General features: G+C 41.7%; 1 non-coding gene and 1 pseudogene across 1 annotated transcript; both read right to left on the bottom strand.

Moving 5' to 3' along the window:
* Positions 1-840: 840 nt before the first annotated feature.
* LOC120984452 lies at positions 841-1,024 on the bottom strand. Its single transcript, XR_005775267.1, has one exon. It is a non-coding gene; the product is annotated as a U2 spliceosomal RNA (small nuclear RNA).
* Positions 1,025-7,219: 6,195 nt separating this feature from the next.
* LOC120984453 lies at positions 7,220-7,372 on the bottom strand (annotated as a pseudogene).
* Positions 7,373-10,006: the final 2,634 nt, after the last annotated feature.

Raw genomic sequence — 10,006 nt, 5'->3', positions numbered from 1 at the left:
ACGCTCAGAAATCACCAGCATGCTCCTCTTTGTGTTCACCATCTGCATAGCTCTGCCCACCACTGTTGGACACGCCTTTTCTTCGCACAAAATTCCTGGTGCCAAAGCACGGCAAGCAGAAAAAATGAAAAGAGGAGTGAGTGGAGAAGTTGTGAAAAAAAAGGGGTATGCATTGTTGATTGTGATGTCACAGCCCCATTGTTGAGTGTTCCATCAGGGTCCTTGTGATGTCATCCAGTGACCTGACCTTACTTGACCTCTGACCTGACAAGGCTCTTGTGAAACGTGCAGTGTTCCATTGTCCAGACAAGGTAGGTCCAGCTGCATAGGAAGTGCTGGACTACTTTTTAGCCTTCAAGTAATCCAGTTCAAAAGATCCACAAGAGGAAGACACAGGCAAACTTTACTCATTTATTGAAGCACTGGAAAAGCTAAATGGTTACATCCAGCCAACTTGCTACAAAAGGGTCAATTGCCAGGGACAACTCAGCAGCCCTCCGAGGTGTGCACAACAGGCCCAAATCAAACATGGAGGTCCAAACAATTCATTCAGGTGATAAGCTAATTAACCAATCAGTCTTAATTGGATCTAGGGTGTGAGGACACTGGCTGGCTGGCTGGGTTGCTTGGTGCTGGAACTAACCAACAGCTGATGCAATTAGCAGATTGACAGACTAGATGCAGGTATATGCAGAAAGCAGCAGTGCACTGACTGGGCTGACAGAGGAGAAGCTGAAGTGCAGACTCCAGAGGGAGGCAGGACACAGCAACTTTCCACTTGCTTGCTGGAAGGATGCTTGCAATCCATCTATTTCATTCTGTTTTTTCATACTGGATTAGAAGGGGTGCACCGGTCCTGGAGGTACTGCAATACCAGGTCAATGCGTGGAGTGGACAGAGCAAGCTCTTTTTCCATCTCCCTGTTCGAAAAATCCATTTAATATATAGTCCCCAGATAGGGGACGTATCAGATATTAAACTGATAACAGATTTTTTTTTAAATTCTTTTATTATAAATAAAGTTCAATATACAAGTCTTACATAACAAAAGTTCAAAGTAATGAGACTAAAATACATTCTACACAAAAGTCATATAAGAACACAATACAATATATCCTCTCTTAAGGAAAAAAACAGAAACTATCTTTATCATAAGATACAACATAAACATTCCCTTTTATTTATTCTCCATAAAGGGACCAACTAGCTGAAAAAAGGAAAGACAAACATTAGTTCTGTTTTCAAATCCAATCTTTACACTTTTTATGTTTCCAGATGCCTTCCGCATTTTAAAATCAAGGTTTTTCCGGTCACAAAGAACATACAAAAAGAGCCTTCCACGGACCATACCCAGACACTCATATACTTCAATCACCTCCTTCTTGAAAATTAAAATATTTCTCACATCCCACAATACCTCTTTCACACAATTCACTAACAACCATAACACTTTAGCTTTCGCACCATTCAAACCAAACAATCCAAACATCATCATATTAAAAGTTTAAATTTTAATCCCTGTTAGGCCATCAACCATTTGACGCACACCACCCCACACAGACCTGGCATAGCCACACTCCCACAACACATGCACATAATTCTCTGTCCTCCCACATCTTTCTCTAGGACATACCTCACTTCTAACCAGCCCTCTAATTCTCTGAAACTCTTGGGTAAGCAAACATCTCTGCACACTCATCCAAGCCAAATCTTTGTTTATTCGTCAAGCTTTTATCATGCAACCTTCTTCCACGCTGCTTTACATTCATTCCCAGTAAGACTTCAATATCTTCCTATAATCTCTCTAGAATCAATTTTATCCATCACTTTCTTACTATCACACCAGTCTTCAACATTCACACTTCCAAAATTATTTCTCCTAAAACAACCGCTCTATCCTTACATAAAACCACGGACTAGTAAAACACACCGGCACTCTTAAATCTCTCACCTCTAATTTACACTTTCGCCAACTCACTCCCTGCCAAATATCTCATAATACATTCATACACACTATCTTTCTTACTGACCTTCATACAAAAACTAACATATTTCACAGCCAAAAACACCTCAATATTCATCAAACCTTTAACACCATTCATCTTCTTTTTCAACACTTTCTCACGTTTCAACTTTTCCATTTGCGAGTTCACAGAAACACAAAAACTTCCCTCACGATTCTCGCCAGACACCTGTCAGGAGGCGGAAAAACATAGTTCACATATAGCAAAATGGATAAAATAACAGACTTAATCAAAATACGACACTCTATCGATAATGTCCATAATTATAGACCAAAACCCAACTTTATTCCTTATACGCACCAACACCCTTTCCCAGGACTCTTTTCCATACAAATCCTTGTCAAACACAATTCCCAAAATCTCAATACCACCCATTCGAATAGGCCACTCACACCCCTCATGACCAGCCCAAGCACCAAAAAACTTACATCCGCTCTATCCAAATTCAGTTTAAAACCACTCATCATACAAAAACATTCAATCAACAACTTCGATCTTCTCACTGCAGCCATAGATTTACACACTACTGTAACACCATCCATATATCCAATCGCACGCAAATTCCGACCACCACGTCCCGGAATCTCAACACCCGGAAACATACCCAACAAAGGCTCAATCACGCAAATAAACAAAATGGGGGATAAGGGACACCCTTGACGTACCCCCGACTTAATCCTGACATCCTTACTTAAAAAACCATTCACTTGTACCCTGCTCACAATATCACTATATAGACACTTAATCCAACCGATCATCCGAACCGGCACACCCATCCTTTCAAACACCCGAAACATAATTCCTGCACCACCCGGTCATACGCTTTCTCAAAATCTACCGCAACCACAGCCACACCCTGCTTCCGATCCTCGCAATCCCATAACACATCTCTTAAACCCAACAAACATTCAGAAAATCTGCCGATCTGGCACCGCACACATCTGTTCTTCACCTACCATACAGTCAACCACACTTTTTAACCTATTCGCAAACACCTTTGCAATAATTTTGTAATCCACATTCAAAAGCGCAATCGGTCTCCAATTTTTCAAACATTTCCAATCGCCTTTCTTAAACAATAATACAATAATACTCTCATGCATACTTCTCAACAACACCCCGTTCTCTAACACTTCCTTACATACTTCCCATACATCATTGCCTATTAAATCCCAAAAAGTATGAAAAAATTCTGCAGGCAGCCCATCACTCCCAGCAACCTTTCTTGTCTTCATCCCTTTTACCGCGTCTTCTACTTCACTCATTCTTACCTCTTCTCCCAAGAAGTCTCTATCTATCTCATCCAACCTTTTATCCACATAACTCAAACACTCCTGTTCCAAGGAGACCTCCCTCTCTTTCTCAGCAAACAAATCCGAATAGAACTTTCACACTTCATTCAATATCCCATCTTTCTCGCACACTTCCACCCCATCACTTCCGAATACCTTCACCATTTCCGTCTTTTTATGAAAAGCGGACTTAAAAAAGTTTGTACATTTCTAATCTTTCTCCTTCACATTCACTCTAGCTTGCGCAATTATACTTTTCCCTTTTACCTCCAAACATTTACTCACATATTCACGCGCCTTCATCAATCTGACGCTCAACATCCATACCTTCACGCCTTAACACCACAAGGTATTCTAACCTCTTCTGCCATCTTGCATACTCTCTCCTTTCCCTCCTAGCATTCTCCCGTCCCTTCGAATGAAAAAACATTTAGTCTCCATTTTCACCCATTCCCACCATTCACATCACACTTGCAAACTCCCCTTGTTTTGCCACCCATCTACCATACTGCGATCTATACTGATCCAAGACCCTCTCATCCTCCAAAAAAGTCACATTCAACTTCCATACTCCTTTACCGTATTCATACATACCACCACTCGTCACCAATCACTCAATCCAAGCATGGGTCCGAAAAAGGCATCTTCCTCCTCTTAAAACCTTTGGACCTGAAAAGATTTAGAAACAAAAATAAAATCAATACGGGAACAAATATTTCCTGCACTACTAAAATAAGTAAAACCAAAAGACCCATCATTACTTTCCTTAAACCCATCTTTTAAACCAAAGAGAGAAACTATTTCCTTCAACAGTTTCCCAGACGCATCTAAACTAACCCCAGCCCCCCTAACACTAGTTCTATCTTCAGATGAAATAATACAGTTAAAGTCCCCCACCAGGAAGGTATCCTCTCGCCCACCTAAAAAGAAAAACAATTTATTAAACAAATCAATTCTCTCCTTCCTTACCGTAGGAGCATAGACATTTATCAACTTATAATCACTATCCCGTAGGAAAATTGAACTAAAACAGCCCTCCCTGGGGCAATATGTATAACATTTTTAATAACAAGTTAGATCCCTTGAATAGGAGCCCCACCCCACCGTTTCTCTCCTGTGAGACAGACCACACTGTAGGACCATAAGGCCATGAGGCCCCAGTAGGCTCTTGGTCAAGTCCACATTCTTGCAGGCAAATGATGTCAAACCTTTCTTTGGATACCATATCAGATGGACGCTCTCCTCTCAGGAGTCCGAATACTACGGACATTTAGGGAGCCTACAGTCAACGGCATCTACGGGTATAAAATAATGTTAAGAAACAACAAAGCAAAAAACACAGACACCATTACTTATTCCTATTATTTTGGGACCTTCCCCTCCCCCTCTGACTTTGGAATGCCCACCCCCTGAAATCCAGTGTCCTCAGCAGAATTTTTGGAACTCAGAGTCCTCGCCAACTTAGGTACTTGAAATACTATCATCATCTTCAGGATCATCTGCACCTCCAGGAGAAATTTGAAGATACAGACTCAATGGCAGCAGACGTACCCTCTCCACCTGAGCCACCAGGACTCAGGACCTCCTCAATGATGGCACTAAGAGGAGGACTAGTGGTTTCAGGTGGTTTCCTCTTCAAAGAAGCTTTACCCAAGTCCATCTCCTCGACCACAGTAGGTGACCGGGGCTCCTCCCCTTCGCAACCAGATGATCAGGGGCCGCTGCAAATTCCATCACAGCCGCACCAACAATGTCCTCAACAGATGCAATATCTTCCAGTGGAGGAGTCATATCTCCTGGATCTACCACAGGAATGATGACAGAGTCTGTATCTTCAATTTCTCCTGGAGGTGCAGATGATCCTGAAGATGATGATATATTTCAAGTACCTAAGTTGGCGAGGACTCTGAGTTCCAAAAATTCTGCTGAGGACAGAAGGGTGTCGGCAGCAACATCCCTCCTGCAACAAGCCGCATAGGAACGAGGCCCTCTTGCTGGCTCACTCGCTGACTCTCTCTCCACAGTGGGACACTGTCGAGCAAGATGGTCACCAGCACCACAGAAATGACACTTCCGGTTCTGATCACAGTCCGCAGTCCTGTGTCCAGGACTGAAACAATTACGGCGCACCTGGCCCACTGTGCAATCCTCTTTTGTATGTCCGAAAGAGAAACAGTCCCGGCAGAAAGATGGCTGTCCCGGATATAACAAGAATCCACGCTGTTGCCAATAGCAAAGTTCTGAGGAGGGTGGCATAGCCCCTGGATTCCATCAGGGTCCCTCCGGAGCTCCACCCAAAACCTCCTTAGGCCGTTAAATGTTCCAAGGATATTTTTGCGCCGTTCGGCACCCAGAAACATACGTGGCGTATCTCCTCAAGAAAGCCTGGATCTTTCTCATCACCGAGTGAAGGGTTGTACATTTGGACCGTAATTGGATCCGCCTCCTTCGTCTCGTGGGCAACAAAACGGACACCATCAACATCAGGATGGCGAAGAAATTGTTGAGCCCAGGTATAACAGGTCCTCATCTCATCAAGGCACCGGAAAGTGGCGTCGAAGAATCCAAGCTTCGAAAGTACTGCAGCAAAATATGCTCTCCCTTGGCATGTTCAAAATTTCCTCCAGGATAGTCTTCTGAACGTGTAGAATTCCCCACTGAACCTCTTCTCCTCTGGGATATACAGCCGAACTGGAAATGGGGAACTCGGGGCGCCCATACCGCAAACCGCTCCTCCGCACTTCCCTAAGGAAGGTCGCTTCCCGTTGCTTGGGGACTAATCCAACCGCCCAATAGCAGCAGGGGGGTGAAGTCCGGGCTATAAACCCGAACGATCCCCCCAGGCCGAGCAGCCGGGTACCCCAAGCATCCTCTGGCCAGACCAAGCGTTTGACGACACTTGATCTTAGCCAAAAGGCCGAGAAGCGATAACCCGCTCGGCCTCGACAACGGGGCCCCGATTATCGCCAAGGCAGAGCACTTCTCAAGGCAACAGCCTACAGGCCCCAGCCATAGCCACAGTCCGGGAGGCTTCTTGCTCTCCTCACAAAACAGAAAAGCGTGCGTCCTACGCTCAGAAATCACCAGCATGCTCCTCTTCGTGTTCGCCATCTGCATAGCTCCGCCCACCACTGTTGGACACGCCTTTTCTTCGCCACAAAATTCCTGGTGCCAAAGCACGCCAAGCAGTAAAAATGAAAAGAGGAGTGAATGGAGAAGTTGTGAAAAAAAATAAGGGTATGCAGCATTGTTGATTGTGATGTCACAGCCCCATTGTTGAGTGTTCCATCAGGGCCCTTGTGATGTCATCCAGTGACCTGACCTTACTTGACCTCTTGACCTGACAAGGCTCTTGTGACACGTGCAGTGTTCCACCCATTGTCCAGACAAGGTAGGTCCAGCTGCATAGGAAATGCTGGACTACTTTTTAGCCTCCAAGTAATCCAGTTCAAAAGATCCACAAGAGGGAGACACAGGCATGTTTACTCATTTATTGAAGCTCTGGAAAAGCTAAATGGTTACATCCAGCCAACTTGATACAAAAGGCTAAATTGCCAGGGACAACTCAGCAGCCCTCCCAGTTGTGCACAACAGGCCCAAATACTTCATTCAGGTGATAAGCCAATTAACCAATCAGTCTTAATTGGATCTAGGGTGTGAGGACACTGGCTGGTTGGGTTGCTTGGTGCTGGAACTAACCAACAGCTGATGCAATTAGGAGATTGACAGACTAGATGCAGCTATTATATGCAGAAAGCAGCACTGCACTGACTGGGCTGACAGAGGAGAAGCTGAAGTGCAGACTACTGAGGCAAGGCAGGCAGGACACAGCAACTTTCCACTTGCTTGCTGGAAGGATGCTTGCAATCCATCAATTTCATTCTGTTTTTTCATACTGGATTAGAAGGGTGCATCGGTCCTGGAGGTACTGCAATACCAGGTCAATGCGTGGAGTGGACAGAGCAAGCTCTTTTTCCATCTCCCTGTTCGAAAAATCCATTTAATATATGGTCCCCTGATAAGAACAGATTTTTTTTTTAAATGTTTTTATTAGAAAACTTAAGCATTACAATAAATCAAACAATCATATTCCACAGATTAATATTCCACATACTACAAGCTTTCTTAATACCAAACTTTTTCTTATCAAGCAAATAGTACATATATATTTCACTTAACAACTTAACACAATTTTTCCCATCTATACAATCTTTCTTGAAACCAAGGATATTTCTCACTTTCCAAAGTACAACTTTTGGCACAATTTATTAGAATCCATAATATTCTTTTTTTCTTTTGCAAGGCTATTATTCTTACCATACAAAACAACCTCATGTCTAAGAAATTTAACCCTGTAACAAACTTTAATAAAGAACCAATATCTCTCCAAAATGATCTTTTCCAGAATAAGTGCAGAATTACCTAGTCACTACCACACCCTGCTCTTGGGCAAACAGATATTTGACTCATACCTCTTCTATACTGAAAATCTCTAACAGGAAGGCATTTATGTACTATCATCCAAGATAGGTCCTTGTGTTCATTTGATAGATATGTTTTATTCACCATCTTCCATATTTGCAAACATCGAGTAGAAGTAAAGTTTAAAATACTGCACACTTGTTCTTCTTTCCCTAAAAAACCCAATAGCTTTCGCAGATCTTTTAACACTGCAATATCTATATCGTTAAGCTTATACATGTTAATACATTTTTCCAAAGTTACATATTGTTTAGGTGGCACTAGTGTTACAGGCGTAGTAAAGAGGAATATGTAACCACCCTCTTCTTCGAAACACATGCCCTACAGCATATCTCAGGAAAAAAGAGCACTTATTATTTAAAGAAATACCCTTAATACACGTACTAAAAAACCTAAGGTAGAGGAATTTTTTTATATTCGGAACTTGCTTTCCTCCATCTCCTGCCGCTTCATACACGTATTCCCTTTTCAGCTTTTCAGCTTTAGATCCCCATATGAACTCATAAAATTTCCTTTGAATTTGTTTACAAATTAAATCCTTAGGGGGAAAAACTGTGCTCAAGTATAACAAAATAGGAATTAACACAGACTTGATAATTAGCACCTTACCTCCTAGAGAAAGTTTCCTCATGGACAAAAAGTTTATCTTTTTTTGCACTTTTTCTTTGACTATCTCCCAACTCTCGTTACCCTTCATTTACTTTATCAAAAATAACCCCCAATATTTTAATTTTATCACTTTGAATCTTTAGGTTAGGAACTCTGATCTCTTTCCACTCACCAATACAGAAACATTCACACTTAAGTAAGTTTAACTTAAAGGCTGAGCCTTTACAAAAGAATTCTGTGATTCTAACTGCTCTCTCCAGGGATCTTGAATCTTCACAAAAGATCGTGACATTGTTCATATAGCCGCAGGTTTTAAATCTAATACCACTACCTGGCACTGGAACCCCTCTAACAACCTTGTCTCTACGCAGAGATGCAAGCAATGGCTCAATTGAACATATAAACAATATAGGCGACAAGGGGCAACCCTTCTTAACCCCTGACCTTAAGACAACTTCCTCTGATAGTGCTCCATTAACTAATATTTTCTAACAGAACCTTTTGTACAGTAAAATAATCTTTTGGATGAGCGACTCTGTCAGTCCCAACTCTTTCAATACCATCCACAGGTATGTGTGTGACACTCGATCATATGCTTTCTGAAAATCGAGAGAAAGTATCGCTAAATTTTGACCCCTGTCTTGGTGATACCATATATTATCTCTAATGACATTTAGTAGTTCATTCACACTTCGACCAGGCACGCTGCATACTTGGTCCATTTGAATTATTTTGCGCAAAACAGGCTTTAAACGATTTACTATTATTTTTGCTATGGTTTTATAATCGATATTCAGAAGCGTGATCGGCCTCTAATTCTCTCATTTTTTTAGATCACCTTTTTTGGGGATTAGAGACACTACCCCACTTCTCCAAGATACCGTAACAAGTCACAACTAAAGGCTTCTTTAAATATTGCAAATAAGTCTTCTTTAAGAACATCATAGAATACTCTGTAAAACTCTATTGGGAGCCCATCTGAACCTGGCGACTTATTGCCAGAAAAACTATCTAAAGACACTTTAACCTCATTTGGCTCTAGTTCTTTACAAAGCACCTCCTGATCCCTCCTATCCAACTTATATTCCAAGGCACTCAACACATCACCTGTAAAGGAAGTATCAATTAGTTTGTCAATAAAAAGCTCCTGATAGAATTTCCTTGCTTCATTAAGCATACCTTCATTGGTTTTTTCACCTTCCAGTTCATACACCGGTGTTTTCCTCTCTACCACCTTTTTAAAAAAGAACCGCGTACATTTTTCCCCTTTTTCCATGTGCTCTATTTTAGAGTTATAAATAATTTCTTTGCCCTTCTCATCAATAGTTTCCTGTATTTTATTTTTTAGTCCAGCTATTAAGTCATCCATGTCAATACCAGCTTCCCTGAGTTTAAGATAGGCCTGAAGCTTACTGTTTAAATCTTTGAACCATTTCTGTTTTTTCCTAGCCTTTTTGACTGCTATTTTAATAATGAATTTTTTAAACTCAACCTTACAACATTCCCACCATTCTAATGTTGAAAGGAAATCTTCTTTTCTATCTTGCAGTTTTTTGAACAAAACAACAAAAATCCATCTTAACTTGGTCCTCCTCCAAG

Source organism: Bufo bufo, unplaced genomic scaffold (genome assembly GCF_905171765.1).
Source record: "Bufo bufo unplaced genomic scaffold, aBufBuf1.1, whole genome shotgun sequence".
Lineage (NCBI taxonomy): Eukaryota > Metazoa > Chordata > Amphibia > Anura > Bufonidae > Bufo > Bufo bufo.
Note: the sequence above shows the minus strand (reverse complement) of the source record. Positions and strands in the feature narration are given on the sequence as shown.